Below are 17,055 nucleotides of genomic sequence, written 5' to 3' on the forward strand. Positions count from 1 at the left end.
GGGAGGGATTCCACACATCCTTAAGATCATTCAACAGACTTCGGGATAAGAAGGCTCAACTAATCGAGTCTCTCACCTTTCTGAAGAGATGCCGCGACTCTAAGGTAATACCAACCGCATTTACACTAACCTCTGCTGTTGCAACTTCTCTCAATGCAAAACGAATTCTAGCTAGAACTAGCTTCGCTCTTATCTCGGAAAAAATCAGACTTACACGCACCGAACTCGATCAGTTAGACAAGACACTCTACAAATCACACTTAAAATTGACAGCAACAATGTCTACATCGGATTGGGAACATGTAGACAATATGACTACCTCTTCGGCTGCCACTATGTCGAACAAATGTAGGGACAATTTGATTTCCAAATTCAATCACCTCTCCAGCAAAAAATCGGATCCACACACCGAAAAGATAGACGTCAACAAAGTCGTAATTAATCGCAGTAACAGTTCCATTTCTGATGGTCTGAAATCCGTTTTAGCTAAAGGTCTAAACTTTGCTGTCACACCGAGACACTTACCGGTTAATGATATCATTGCCCATGTCGACGTTGCACTCAAGGGCTTGAGTCACATCTCTGCAGACGTAGCAAGATCTGAAATCGCTGCAACCCTCAAAAACGCTAAGTTGCCACCTAGCAACATCAGCAAAGACGAACGTTTTGAATTATCTCAATTAAAAAAGAGGGATGATATTGTCGTTCTCTCAGCCGACAAAGGCAATGCCACTGTCATCATGGACAAAACAGAATATAACAACAAAATTCAAGAACTACTCAACGATGGCAGCTATACAAAAATAAAAAGAGATCCCACCAACAGCCTGGTCACCAAAACGAACAAAATTATCTCTGATTCAACAGCATTAATTGATGAGAACAAACAGTTCTTGTTGAAACCCTCTGCTGCCAGACCACCAAGATTATATGGCCTTCCAAAGATACACAAAGAAGATACACCCCTTCGTACCATCGTCTCTACTATCAGCTCCCCCACCTACAAACTGGCACGTTTTCTGGCTGATATACTGCGACCTTTCACTGGAAAAACCACCTCTGCGGTACTAAATTCTACTCACCTGGTATCGACAATCAAAGACATTTCCCTGTCCCCAAATGACCTGCTTGTCAGTTTTGATGTGGTGTCCTTGTTCACCAAAGTCCCGGTACCTGATACCATCGCTATCATTGAAGACCTGGTTCATCAAGGACTGCATACTGATGTACCCCCCCTGGTGAGACATTGCTTAACCAACACATACTTCACCTGGAATGGAACTTTCTACAAACAAACTGAGGGCACCCCAATGGGCTCCCCCCTATCTCCGGTTGTAGCCAACGTATTCATGGAAAAATTTGAAACTGACGCCATCCAGACTGCCACTCTACGCCCGACCTTATGGAAGAGGTACGTTGATGACACCTTTGTCATCTGGCCACATGGCCAGCCTGCTCTAGACCAATTCCGCGACCACATCAATTCCATACACCCAGCCATCAGATTTACCATGGAGGTCGAAAAAGATGGCAAACTACCCTTTCTGGATGTCTTAATTAAAAGGAGACATGATGGTTCAATGAGCCACTCTGTCTACAGGAAAGCTACCCATACAGATGCTTACTTGAAACCGGATTCCCACCACCATCCATCCCAGAAGAACTGCCTCATCAAGACTCTATACCATAGAGCCCAATGCATTTCCGACCAGGAACACATTACCAGTGAACTCAAGCACGTACACCAGGCTCTCAGGGCTAATGGCTACTCCGACTACACAATCCGCAAAGCCATCACTCCAGTCATGAAGAAGCATCCTCTTGTGGAGCCACTCAAAACCATCACCTTACCCTACATTGCAGGGGTCACTAAAAAGATCTCCAAAATCCTGAATAAACACAAGATCCAGGTCCGATTCAACACAGTACACAAAATCCGTGATTTAGTTCCATCTGTAAAAGATGCTCTTCCAGACATACAGTACCCGGGCGTTTACAAACTAAAGTGCCTCTGTGGTAGTAGCTACATTGGAGAAACCAAAAGACATATCTCGGACCGCATCCGCGAACATAAAGCAGACTTGAAACACGGTAAGACGAACTCCTCTGCCGTGGCAGATCACTGTTACAATTCAGTGGGCTCACATGACATTGACTTCTCCAAGATGGAGGTTCTTTGCAAACCAACTGGCTACCATGAGAGATTCGTTCATGAGGCCATTCACATATACAAGCACAGAGACAATTTCAACCGAGAAGATGGATTCAGGCTTAGTAACCACTGGAAAGATGTGTTAAATCATTTCTGTTCTTAATTAATTGTAATTTTACGATGACCTTCAGACCGCAGCTCTTTTGCCAGCATTGCCTCTTAATACCTCTCACACCACGGTTAATGGTATGGTTTACAACATGGAGTATACTAGGGCTTCGCAGCTGTCTCTCTCCCCCTCCTCTGTTCCGACCATGGACGAACTCGTCCGTCTGAACGGGGCCCGTAGCTATCCGTGGTACGGAAATTTGAGGGTAAGAATCCACCCATTTTTTCGCCATATAGCATTGTGATATATAACGACTTATGGTTGGTAGCTTAGCTGATTGGAGAATATAGAGTTTATTGATAACATGAAGGTAATTTATATTTTAGTTTTTATTGGTTCACTATATAGTACTGTGAATAGCTCAGATATGTAGTCATTTCTGTGACCAGTCACCAGCAAATCACCCAGTTATTTCAATGCTAAATTCGCCTAGTTATTTCAATGCTAAATTCTCCTGTTTTGATTTGTACTAAGTGCCCCGGTGAATGTGTATGCTCTGACTTCAACGTAACTATTTCTGTAGCAGTTACAAGCGAATGCCTTAATTTAACTATTTCAATGCTAAATTCTATGCTAATTCCTTTTAACAATGGGTGCCTCTGCGGAGGTGTATGCTTTAACTTTTAACATAGCTATTTCTGTGACCAGTCACAAGCTAATCATTCAGCCTTTTCAATGCTAAATTTTATGCTAATTCCTTCGTCAAGGCTCTTTGTTCCTCTCACACAGCTTAAAAGCCGTGATCTGAACGTGGCTCTCTCACTCCAGCGCTGTCCTACCAGACAGTCTCGCTCCCTTCACCTGATGAAGGCCGCTTGTGTTGTGGCCGAAACGTCGTGAGAATATTATTGTGTTATTTTATTTTATCAATTTATTATTTTATTCTCATTCTACGTGACTTTACCGAAAGAACCAAAGAAGATGAATCATTGCAGTCACGAAAGCTTTAAATCGAAAATTATCCGGAAACTCCACAATGTAGATGACGCATCAATGATCGCCCCCTACCGACAGACTCATGCCACGTGCAGGCCGGTGGAGTGCCACCTTGTGCCACACAGGGGCAGCTGCCACTAGGGGGCGCCCTTCGATTGTTTGAGATGAGGTTCGATACGAAACACCGAGTTGCTGAGGCAATTAGGCAAGCGACTTATGAGTGCAAATATGTTGTTTATAACGTAGTGAATGCTTGGGAGCTTAATTGTACCTCGCTCCTGCTCACAGATTTACCCAGCCCACAGATCTTACATATGAAAAGCTAATGGTCAGTGAGGTCAGCAGCACTGTAGGTCATGGTGTCAAGGACATGGGCCTGCATTCGCTGGGCCACTGCTATATAGTCCAGCGGATGTTCTTGTTTGGACCCGGCGTGAATCCATGATGCTGTCTGTATGCACAGATGCCAGAACAGCATGTTGGCAATGACAAGCCCACAGGCTGCACAGAAGTCTAACAGCCTCCTACCGTTGTTATTGAGTTGATCTGGCCCATGCCTTCCAATCGCTCCAGACCAGGTGCCAACATCATCACCAACTCGGGCATTGAAGTCACCCAACAGGATGACTCTATCCCGAGGGGCCACTTTTAGCTAACACCTGTGACAGGAGGTCATAGAAGGAATCTGAATCCTCGGGCTTGCCTGCATTCCACCACTGATGTTCGTCTTCGGTGGGGGCGTAAGCAGCCTCCTGTTGATGGGGAGGCGAGCCCAAAGTAGCCTGGGGCTTACAGCTTCCCACACCTCGCCGCCATCTTCCCACGCCGCCTTCATTCTTTTTTTCAGAATAAGAGCCACTCGTTGTTTTGCATTCTCCTGCCCCGAGTGGAGGACTCTGCACCCCTCATGATGACTGGAGTCAGAGCCGGTCCACTGGATCTCCTGAATGCCACAGAGATCCAGGCGGTACCGGTCCAGCTCTGTACAGAGTAGCAGCCTCTCCTCCACGTGGCCACTCTCAGTGGCTTTTTGCCATTTCTAGAGGAACCCCAAGGGTAAGGATTCAGGCATTGCTCCTCACAATGTTATCGTCTGGCATCACAACCAACAACACACCTGTCTTTGAATTGCAAGTAACTTTAATGAACACAATGCAGTACACACACGGTACACACACACAGTGTACACAGACACGGTACACACACACACAATACACACACACGCACAGTACACACACACAGTATACACACACAGTACACACAGTACACCCACAGTACACACACAGTACACACACGGTACACACAGTGTACACACACACAATACACACACACAATACACACACACGCACAGTACACACACACAGTACACATGCACGCACAGTACACACACACAAACAGTACACACACACACGCATGGTACACACACACGCACGGTACACACACACACACACGGTACACACACACGCACAGTACACACGCACAGTACACACACACGGTACACACACACACGGTACACACACGCACGGTACACACACACACGCACAGTAAACACACACACACGGTACACACACACACTACACACACGCACAGTACACACACACAGTACACACACACACAGTACACACACGTACGCACGGCACGCCCACACTCCTTCCGTCACGTGACTAAGGTTGACGCGCCGCCCCGTCTCCCGAGGTGACCTCTTGGCTCTCTCGTCTCTCCTCGACACGTAGATTCATTTCTTACTCTTACCTAGAAACGTCATCTGTGTGGACGCAACTTGCGAGGAATTGTACTCACAAACTGTGGGGTTTACGTTTCAAATAAAGTGCCCAGATACCACGCGATAAGCCCCGTGGTGAGCCAGTGCTATTGCTATTTCCAATCCGTCAACATGAAAGTAGTTAAATTAACAATTTATTACTAATCTCCATATATACCAAAGGCAAAGTTGTGAATGTGTGCGTCTGTTCAAATTGTTTAGCGTACTTCCCGACACGCACCAAGCTTGAAATTTGCCATGTGGGTAATTTCCAGACTGTACACCGTGCAAACATTATAAAAATAGACTTTTGTATATTTTTTGGGGGGGGGGGCGCGCAATAATGTATAAGCATGAAAACACCACGATACATAGGACTTACTTTGATTAGAATCTTGGAATTGATTGTGTACATGTTGAAATTGTTAAATGAGCATTTTGAGCACACTGCTGTTTTCATAAATATTCATGATTCTGAGAATTTAAGTGTAATTTTGAGCATCATAATGACCATATTGGAATTGTCATCATGAATGGGGGGTTCAATTATTTTTTATAACAATAGGAATGCGGTTTTGAGCATGACTATTGATATTTCGGACTCATTCATGACAATAGATTGATGATTTTTTTTGCTCATCAATCAGGATACTATATTCTTAGTTTTTTCGGTAAAGTCACGTTGAAGGGAAACAACAAAATAATAAAATATATAAAACAATAAAAAAATTCTCACGACGTTTCGACCATAACTCAAACGGTCGTCTTCAGGTGTGTTGGTTTGCATTTTTTATTGTTTTATATATATTTTATTATTTTGTTGTTTCCCTTCAACGTGACTTTACCGAAAAAACTAAGAATATGAATTACTGCAGTCACGAAAGCTTTAAATCAAAATGTAATCAGGATACTGTTAATGATGTGCTTGCCCATAAATTGTTGAAATGACTAGAAATGCAAGTTGTGTATACTCTCCAACCCCATTCCTCTACCTACCCATTCCCTTGACGGGTTCCGTGCCCACTTAAACCCATGACGATGGCGGTGATGATTCCACCTCTCGCTGTAACAATCAAAGCACCTCCAACTTCTGAATGCAAAGTTGCTGGTTGGTGCAACGCCAAAACACATCGTCAACGCCGCTCCCAAGCCCGCCCTACGTTAGTAACATCGTTAGGATCAACAAAATAAAAAGTTCCACAGAGGAAACTAAAATGACATTACGCAGCAATCCCCAAAGTGGCACGCGGTAGGCTACACGACTCGGAGAACAACGTCAGACTTCAAGACTTGCATCGCCAGCATCATTCTTCCTCTCCACAAGTCATCGCACGTCAATATTCAACATGTTGCACACACGTGCAAGTCACCTCTCGACCCCCCACCTGCACAGTTAACGCGATCAGACCCGGGGGTCAAATTAAAATTGTGTCGTCTTTGGTGACGTATTACAATCGGTGTAATTTTAATGATGCACGTACAGCAACTGCTGTACGTACATCAAATTATATCATTGACAACGGGGTCCGCTTTTGCGGTATCTGCGTGCGGTCTTTTAATTATATAGATACGTAGTCAGTTCATTAGTATGGGGTTCCTCTATAATTGTAAAATGTATTACTTAATAATACGCTTCCAGGCCGCACTTAGCTTGTAGCAGTCAGAGCAGTTAACAAGTTGTCGAGAGGCAACTTGTTAAAAATTTAATTTAACGTAGGTATAAAATAAAATGAATTTGATTTATTAAAACATTTAATTTAATTTAACGTAGGTATAAAATAAATGTAATTTAAATAAAATAAATGTAATTTATATTAAAAAAATAAAATAAAATAATTTCATTTATAAAAATGTTTATTTAACGTAGGTATAAAATAAAATTTATTTAAATAATGTCATTTATTTTAAAAATGAAATTAAACGTAGGTATTAAATAAATGTAATTTAAATAAAATACATTTAATTTATTAAAAATTTGAATTTAATTTAACGTAGCTATGAAAAAAAATAATTTAGATTTATTACAAATTTTAATTAAATTTAACGTAGGTATAAACATTTATTTAAATAATGTAATTTATTTTAAAATTTTTATTAAACGTAGGTATTAAATAAATGTAATTTAAATAAACTAAATTTAATTTATTAAAAATTTCAACTTAATTTAACGTAGCTATGAAAAATAAAGAAATTTTGATTTATTACAAATTTCAATTAAATTTAACGTAGGTATGAAATAAATTTAAATTAAGAACTCATTCATTTATTTAAAAAAATACGTAGATATAAAACAAGTTTAAATCAACTTAATAAAAAAAATTAATTAAATTTAACGTAGGTATAAAATAAAATGTAATTAAATTAAATAATAAATATTTTTTTTTCTACCTCCGTGACTTTACCGAAAGCAAAGAGTGTGGACCCACGTGACATCAAGGCTGTCCTAGTCTAGGCAAGGCCTCAGGGTGTACCGGGCCTTTCACAACAGCAGCAGCAACAACGGTTCTCTTGAGAAAATGCTTTAAAAAAAAGTCAACTTAGCTTGCCTTGACACTCGCGAACTTTAATGATTAAAATAATTAAAACAAAACTAAACACTCACACGCACATGGGCGCGCGGCGTTCGGCGTGTAGGGAATTAAAAATGGTAGCGTCCTTCCCGCGATCTGATTGGTCGCCGCGTGCCCAAGTGGGGAGGGGGGGAGGGCCAGCGATCCAATTGGTCGAGAGGCAAACCTGGGAGCGTCTCGGGCGATGATGCGCAGCGATTGGTCAACGGTTGTCCTATGCTAATTTTGGTATGCTAATTAATTTTAATCTGTATGCTAATGCGGTACATTTATCCATACTCATTAAGTTTAATGTTTATCCTAAATTAGTTAAAAATGTATGCTCGTTTAGTTAACATTCTATGATAGTATCGTTATATTTTTTATGCTATAACAGCAGTGCATACTGGCTGTGGTGGTACCTGCTATGATTACAGCAGGTATACTGACTAGTGGTACCTACTTTCACTACAGCAGGGCATACTGTGGTGGTACCTGCTTTCACTACAACAGTGCATACTGACTGTGCTGGTACCTGCTAAGGTTACAGCAGTGCATACCGCTTTTATGCTTTATCACGTGTCGTGAATGTGATAGTTTCATCCCAGAATTGGTGTCCTTGACCGGCATAGAGCTAACATTTCACTTTGCCTTAGAACCTGAGGTGGCACAGCATTAGCAATTCCAAGTTCTTCAGGTGACCAATAGCAACGAATAATGTGGCAAGCATTTGAAATGAGTGGGTTATGACGTACTGTACTTCACTCTTATCGACCACTAACATAAGTCTGTGTTACTGGCGTTGTGCTGCCTTGGCTGGTACCAACTTCTTCTTTGACCACGTGGACCACGCGGATGAATGGTCTACGCGAGTCGAGCGACCGATGGAGAAGACCTATGGGGGCACGCGGCGGGAGACTCTCAGGCGAAATCGTGGAAGTCGCGTGACAGAAGCCACGCGTGGAGGATAGACGCATGCTGGCGAGACGTCGTCTTCAGTTTAATTTAAGTTTCACATGTCAGGTGTAGAGCCCTGTGAGCCGTGCGGCCCTTGACTCGGGTGCAACCGCAACAAACAAAAACGTGAACATATTCATGTTGTGGGTCACTGTTGACGTGGGTCCCTACTGACGAGGTGAGTGTCGATATTCATGTTGTGGGTCACTGTTGATGATGTGGGTCCCTACTGACGAGGTGAGTGTCCATATTCATGTTGTGGGTCACTGTTGACGATATGGGTCCCGATTGAAGATATGGGTCCGGATTAAAGAGGTGAGCGTCCCTTTTGATGTGGGTCTTTATTGACGAGGCGAGCATCCCTGTTGACGATGTGGGTCCCTGATCACGATGTGTGTCCGTGTTATCGATGTTAGCATTGAATTGGTCCTCGTCTAATAGCCTATATGTTCTACCATGTGTAAACCCATACAACAATAAATGTTACAATACATAGCATGTATAAGAATTCAAATTCATGTCAACCACCACTCACCCTCCCCTCGACTCACTCCCACGCTCAGCCCTCCACTAGGGTACCCCCCCCCCCGCCCACACCGGTGGCAGAGGGCCTTGTTGGACCCAAGACACCTCTCCTTCTTTCCACAGAGCTACAAGACAATCAGAGTCTGTCGTCCTACATATTGTCAGCAAGACGGATGAGGTGAGCTACGTCTGGCTGTGTGTGGCGCCGAGCGTGAAGATTTTCTTCTCTTCTGCAGCGTGCGTCCACGTCAACTTTCACCATCAAGCGCGCCCAGACTCCTCCACGGCTCCGCTGCCTCTCCTGCCCTCGTCCTCCTGCTTCCGCTCCGTCCGATCGCCCCCCTCTCCTCCCGCCCCTTGCCGTCTCTCTTCACACGCGCACTCCGACCTCCCTCGCCTTCCACGTCAGGAGGTACGCCCGAGATCATTCGTCCTGCCCGCACCAACGGCTCACCCATCGTCTGACCGCGTCTCCGTTCATGCAGGTAAGGGCACCATCACGGCGTAGCGGTTAGCGGTGCTGCACCATTCTCGCTCACGGCCAATACCAGCGACAATTAGGGGCCGTCCGTGAATGACGTCACGCACCTAGAGGGGGGGGCGGGGTCAGACATTTGTGACGATGTGACGAGGGGGGGGGGTTTGAGAAAAGTGACGTCACATCAAATTGCGCAACTTTAAATAAATATAAACACGTTCTACTTAATTAGACTTTGTAATAAATGTTTTCTACCTACAACATTAGAGTGCAGCGCCACATTAACAACGCACTACAATGACAGCAATAGTTTAAAGGGATTTGAAGCATGTTTTATATATTTTTGGGGGGTGGGGGGGGCAGGGCTTTGTGACGTCATATTTGAGGGGGGAGGGCTGACTTTTTGTGACGTCATGTGACCATGGGGGCGGGGGTCAAAAATCCTCTAAAATCACGTGACGTCATTTAAGGTCGGCCCCTTACCTGAAGCAGTCCTGAGCGTCACTTAGGTGGACTCAGCCATAATTAAGGAGGTGGTGAGGTGGGTGGGGGTGCTAACATCAGAATTTGAGAGACGAGCGGCCAGCCGTGGTTCTGTCCACACCAGCCCCTGGTGTTGTTCCATCGCGACCCTCACCGGTGCTCGCTAACAGCGCACGCCCAGTGGGAGTCGATGAGTCCGTGGGTTTCTGTGCGAGTCCGTGGGTCCATGTGTGGGTCTGTGGATGCGTCAGTCTACATTGGGGAGCCTTTGTCTTTGCAGTTTGGGGACTAGTGCAGCACTAGTGTGTAGTAGTGTATAGTGTATAGTAATGTATAGTGTAGTGTATAGTATAATACTGTTTAGTGTAGTGTATAGTGTAGTGTATAGTAGTGCATATTGTAGTGTAAAGTAGTGTATAGTCGTGCATATTGTAGTGTATAAGTGTAGAGTGTAGTGTATAGAAGTGTATTGTATAGTAGTGTATATTATAGTGTAAAAGTATATAGTGTAGTGTATAGTAGTGTAGTGTATAGTAGTGTATAGTGTAGTGTATAGTGTATAATAGTGTTTAGTGTATAATAGTGTTTAGTGTATAATAGTGTTGTGTATAGTGTAGTGTATAGTAGTGTAGTGTATAGTAGTGTATAGTGTAGTGTATAGTGTATAATAGTGTTTAGTGTATATAGTGTAGTGTATAGTAACATAGTGTATAGTGAAGTGTATAGTGTAGTGTATAGTTTAATATACTAGTTATCACGTGACTAGTGTAGTTAGCCAGGTGCTGACCAGCAGGCTAGCTATACTAGTTATCATGTGACTAGTGTAGCTAGCCAGGTGGTGACCACACTCGTGCGTGCATCTCCACTCGTCCGTGTTTGCAAGTAAGCGCTCGTGTGTATGTGCACCCGCGTGTTTGTTCGTGTCTGTATTGTTGTATACGGCCCTTTTTCCACAATTAATATCCATAAGAATATTTATGGATGCATACACATAGATTTCTTTTTCCTTTCTTTCGTGACAAACAATATATATTTTTAATAATGAATAAAACCCGTAAGCCAGAAACACAAAAAACCAGATGTCGGTCATAAACAGACCATTAAAAAATAAAGAAATAATAAAACTCTCGAGGCGAGGATGTTAGCAGCTATCTGCGAAGATCTCCAGATGAACAAGAGTTTGATGTGCCCTAAGGGAGGTCACGCAGAGGGAAGCCCTCCGCAAGCCAGAAACGAGGACGCCCACGGGTTAAACCATATATATATTTTCCTCTGTCATTAAAACAACGGTTCAAAATTAAAATGCAATAACAAGAATAAGCTAAAGTTAGCGGTCCTCGCGCTCACTCCAATTAAGACCAGGCCACCAGATACATCAGTGAATTATTATCCAATAATTAATTCGCTATCAAATGATTTTCACCTTTAATACTTTTACTGTTAAAACAAACCTTGGAGCAGGAATACCGAGTCACATCAAAGGTTATCGAGAAGGAATGAGGCGAACGGGCAAACTTACGAAAGAGTTAAACAATATCCCAAGCAAGCCCGACCACCTTTGTCTCTCCCGAAGAGCGCGAGAGAGGAATTTCACGCCAGGGCAAACAGATCGTTATCGCAGGAGCCATCTGTACACACACACACGAACTCACACACACAGACCCCGCCCCACCTTTTCCACTGCGCAGAGAGAATTGTCTTTGAATATAACAGTCAGCCGCATTTTCAAAAAGTCAGTGAAGTTAAGTCAAGAGTCAAGACAGATCAGCGAGTCAAGACGTCCACAGGACGAGCAGTCGCATGGAGCGGCTGGCTCCGAGCCTCGCTGAGTAGCGAGGATCGCTGAGTCGCGATGTATCAACAAAAGTGAGTCATACAGCAGTGGAGGAAAACTGCTGTCAGCGAACCAGCACGGGCACGTTCGCGCATCTTCAAGGAGAAAGAGCGTGGCCAGCAACGCCAAGCAAGAGCGTGCAGCAGCTCAGCCAGCAGTGGAGAGAAACTGCTGTCAGCGAACCAGCACGGGCACGTTCGCGCATCTTCAAGGAGAAAGAGCGTGGCCAGCAACGCCAAGCAAGAGCGTGCAGTAGCTCATCCAGCAGTGGAGGAAACTGCTGTAAGCGAACCAGCACGGGCGCGTTCGCGCATCTTCAAGGAGAAAGAGCGCGGCCAGCAACGCCAAGCAAGAGTGTGCAGCAGCTCAGCCAGCAGTGGAGAGAAACTGCTATCAGCGAATCAGCACGGGCGCGTTCGCGCATCTTCCAGGAGAGGGAGCGCGCGCCACCAGCGTGCCATCAGCACCAGCACCAGCGCGTGCCAACAGCGCGCCACCAGCGTGCCACCAGCGTGCTACAGTGCGCAACTTCGCGTCACCGGGGCTGAGAGGGCAGCGGTCCTGCACTCAACACCCATCGGCGCGACGACGGCGAGCGTCGTGCTGACTCATCCAGCCAGCGGTGGACAGAAACTGGCAGTCGTTCGTATGCCCCCCCACACTCTCCCCCCTCCTCACTCCCCCACCGCTACACAACGAACAAACATTTTTTTTGACAAGGAAATCAACCTAGGCATTTGCTCAACGCAAGAAATCAACAACCCTCCCATTAAACATACAAGACTCATGATAACTGCGTCAACTATTAGCTGATAACGAAAAACATCGCCACCCATTGAGTTACGTTGATGAGGCAATCAGAATTATTTCAGTCGAACGCTTTAATTGCATAATCGTTGAGGAATCAATGAACGAACATCGCCGTGGTACTGTGCTGACGATTTCAAGCATAATAACTTCGCATATCAGGATGTATTAAGGATTGGATACGAATCAAAGACCAAGTGCCGTGTTGTGTAACAATTCAAGCATACGAGTTTGCATATTATAAAGTTAAGGTTTGATAGAATAGTTCGCATGGTTTTAATCTCTCTCTCAACAACCGATCGATTGCGTTACGCGTCGGGAATTAACCACAGGTGCCGCTATCGAGGTGAAACAACGCAATCGTGATGGTATCATGTTAACGCTGTGTTGAAATTCCAAAATCCCGAGATTGAGTTTTTATATTATCCAAAAATTAAAGTTAGCTAGAAATAAAATTGATTAAAGCAGAAGGTTTGTGTGTGATTCTTCCTGAAATTCTGCATATTGTTCTGCGTATGAGATCTGAATCCTGGGGACCTATCATAAGCACACTATCACCACACATAATCCATAACACACATAATTCGTAATGTTCAATCGAGAGTAATCGTATCCTTATCGATAATACGGAAGTAAAGAGCAGAGTCGAATCGACTCTCTGTCATTCACGCTCACAACGCCTGCGTCACTGCATACGATTAATTGCGTCATTCCAATTCATAACACAATCCTAGTCACCGAGGCTCGACCTGATAATCCATAACGACCTGCATTATCCTAACCACGCCCACTCGCATAAATTAATACGATTATCTCTCGAATCAGCATAATTTATGCACATAATTATACTGATTAACATAATTTCGGATAAATTATGCAAATCTCAAATTTAATTTAATTTTCATTATTTTCATCAATTTTCATAACACCTATATATACAACAGTATGTACGCACACTGTTGCACATGGTTCGCTCGTGTGGGTGTGTAGTGGAACGCACTGCTCATGAAAACATTGCCTCGTTACGCGGTAAATGATGCGGCACAACAGGAGGGCACTGCAGGGATGAGGCTCTCCAGTCTTGGTGCTGTGAATTAAAACAGCGCCAGAGTAGAGTCCCGTCCCTGTGACGGAGTGAGAGTGATCAGCGGACAGCCACCATGATTGCCAGGTAAGGGGAGACTTCACCCGGAACTCGCCTCCACACGTGTTCCCTGTGAACATTGTCGCAATAAACGTACGATCAGGAATCTTTACAATATCTGACCTTTGTTGTTCCGCAAGAATATTAACGCTCAAACTCGTATCGAACTCTTCATGAATTCACTCGGTCAAATAGTTCAGGTACTGGGCAAAGCATTTCACCACCCGGTATGCAACAGTTAAACAATCTACTCCAAATCAACACCCAAATGTCAAATTATCATCCACCATTGACTTCCACATCGATGGAAGCCATTTGCCATGACGTCCAAGCCATTAAACACTGGAACAACGAACGTGCAATTCAAGTACATCTTGAAACCCATTATCAGAAGTAGTTTGTATTAAACAATAACTAAATAATAGTAACACGTTTACAATATTGAGCGAAGTTATAGTCACGGACTTTTTCCAACTTTAGCTCAACAGGACCACAAAAGCTCAGATATGTGGTTCATAAAAAAATAATCAATCTGATTGAAATCATCAACTGGCCAAACACTTTTCGATTTCAACATCACCTTATAAAAGAATAACATTTTAAATATAAGCGCACAACTTTATCTACCTGTGATGAGCGCTGCACTTTCGGTTGTTTTCATGCAGGGGGCGCTGCAAACCGACGCACCCCCTGCATGGACGACGGAGGCGCAGGGACAGACGTTTGATTACGTTGGAATCGATCTGCAGACGGCGGTCTTCTCGCACGGCCAGCTCCGTGTCGCCTTATCTCGATCCCGCAATCCCAACCAGGTGAAGGGCCACATCGAACCGAACCCCCGGCAAGGCCATCTACTTAACGACGAGAGAAAATTCACACGAAATGTCCTTTTCAATTAAGTCTTCCAGATGTAAATTGATACAAGCTTTTAATTAAGAAATCAAATCATCTAATTCAAAACACAACACAATTCAAAGATGTTTCATTTTGAAACTTCAAAACGGAGCATGGGGTACTTGCGTGAATGCGTCCTTCGTGTGCAAATGTTGTGACTTTCCTGGCCTGAAGGCCGTCAATGTGTTGGACCCTTATTGGTGCACAGCGTCTCAACAACAGCAGTGGGGGTTGCTTCAACCGATAGGTAACGAACATCCAGACGTCAATCAGCAAGGAGCATTTCTAGTCCCAGTTAGACAATATCTACGTCAACACGTAAGACAAAACTACAATTCGTGTTGTAGAGAATGAACCTCCACCTATACGTGTAACTTTTAAGTGGTATGCCTTGTAACTGATTAATGATCCGAGTGTGCTCCTTATTTCAAAGACGATGAGTTGCTGCAGAGGGAGATGCTTCCTGAAAACACAAAAACACCATTTGACCTGTATCACAAGAACAACGGGTCTCACCTGAGTTCTCTGTACAGGTTACTTCCAAACAGACACGCACACTTTGTCCTAACATCACTTATTCAATGTTTGACCCTTACAGATCAAATGTTACAAGTATGCACAAAATCAAACAAGAATTCATTCTAAATTATTGACAGGCATATTAACAAAATTGGATTACTTCAGTGAAATATACTGCATCACGTTACATCGTATTAACAAGAAGCTTTTAAAAAAAAGTTGCAGTCTGCTTCACAGTGTATGTAAAACATACTATTGTGTCATTCAAAACGAGTAGGCCATTGCATGCTGGCGTCTGAGTGAAAATGTAGCAAATTCTAAGCATTACCTACAAACTACACAACTGAGATGACGCATCAATCATCGCCCCCTACTGACAGGCTCTTGTCCACATGCAGGCCGGTGCAGGGCCACCACCTTGTGCCACACAGGGGCAGCTGCTACTTGGGGATGCTCTTCGAGTGTTTGAGATGAGATACAAAACTCCGAGTTGCTGAGGCGATTAAGCAAGCACCATGTAAAAGCAATTATTATAACATAGTGAATGCTTGGGAGCTTATTGGCTCTTGCTCCTGGTTAGAGATCTACCCAACCCACGGGCCCACAAAGTGTTCAACTTCACATTCCTGTCATTAAAGGCCTGTGACAAAGGTGCATCTATTGGAGCAACATCATATCAAGCTTACACATCTGCCGAGTCTCCACTTGACTTTGTATTGTCTAGGAGCAAGTCCACCCACACCTCCACTTCCACAAACTGCTGGGAGTTGCCTCGCTCTGCCTCAGTCAAAATTCTCCTCCTGCTTTACAATGTGAAGGTCCCATTTTGGAGTTGAACCTTCATCTTCACATTTTACCATCACTTCTTCGCTCATCACTTCTTCACATTTCACCATCACCTCTTCACATTTCACCATCACCTCTTCATATTTCACCTCGATACCTTTAAAAGTGTCCAAGCTGGGATTTTCTTCCGGTTCATGTTTCATGAGGGATGGGCTTATTGTGGCACTTTGACTTTCACAAGCTGATTTCAGACTACACTCCTTGTGGATCTTCTGATGCTGTGTTCTCTGGTGTACTTGAAGAGTTGATGAACGTGCAAATGCCTTCCCGCACACACTGCACTTGAAGGGTTTCTCTCCTGTGTGTGTTCTCTGGTGTACTTCAAGATTTGATGAACGTGCAAACGCCTTCCCGCACAGAGTGCACCTGAAAGGTTTCTCTCCCGTGTGTGTTCTCTGGTGTGTTTTAAGAGTAGATGACCATGAAAACGCCTTCACACAAACACTGCACTTTAAGGGTTTCTCTCCCGTGTGTGTTCTCTGGTGTATTACGAGATTATATGACTGTGTAAACGCCATCCCGCACATTGTGCACCTGAAGGGTTTCTCTCCCGTGTGTGTTCTCTGGTGTTTTACAAGCGCAGATGAATGTGCAAATGCCTTCACGCACACACTGCACTTGAAGGGTTTCTCTCCCGTGTGTGTTCTCTGGTGTTCTACAAGAGCAGATGACTGTGCAAATGCCTTCCCACACACACTGCACTTGAAGGGTTTCTTTCCCGTGTGTGTTCTCTGGTGTGTTACAAGATGACATGAATCTGAAAACGCCTTTCCGCACAGAGTACACTTGAAGGGTTTCTCTCCTGTGTGTGTTCTCTGGTGTTTTTTAAGAGCAGATGACCATGAAAATGCCTTCCCACACACACTGCACTTGAAGGGTTTCTCTCCCGTGTGTGTTCTCTGGTGTGTTACAAGATTACATGACTGTGTAAACGCCATCCCGCACATCGTGCACCTGAAGGGTTTCTCTCCCGTGTGTGTTCTCTGGTGGTTCTGAAAAA

Source organism: Petromyzon marinus, unplaced genomic scaffold (assembly GCF_048934315.1).
Source record: "Petromyzon marinus isolate PM22_M1 ecotype Great Lakes invasive population unplaced genomic scaffold, UKy_Petmar_22M1.pri1.0 PM_G_Scaffold_138, whole genome shotgun sequence".
In the NCBI taxonomy this organism is placed as follows: domain Eukaryota; kingdom Metazoa; phylum Chordata; class Hyperoartia; order Petromyzontiformes; family Petromyzontidae; genus Petromyzon; species Petromyzon marinus.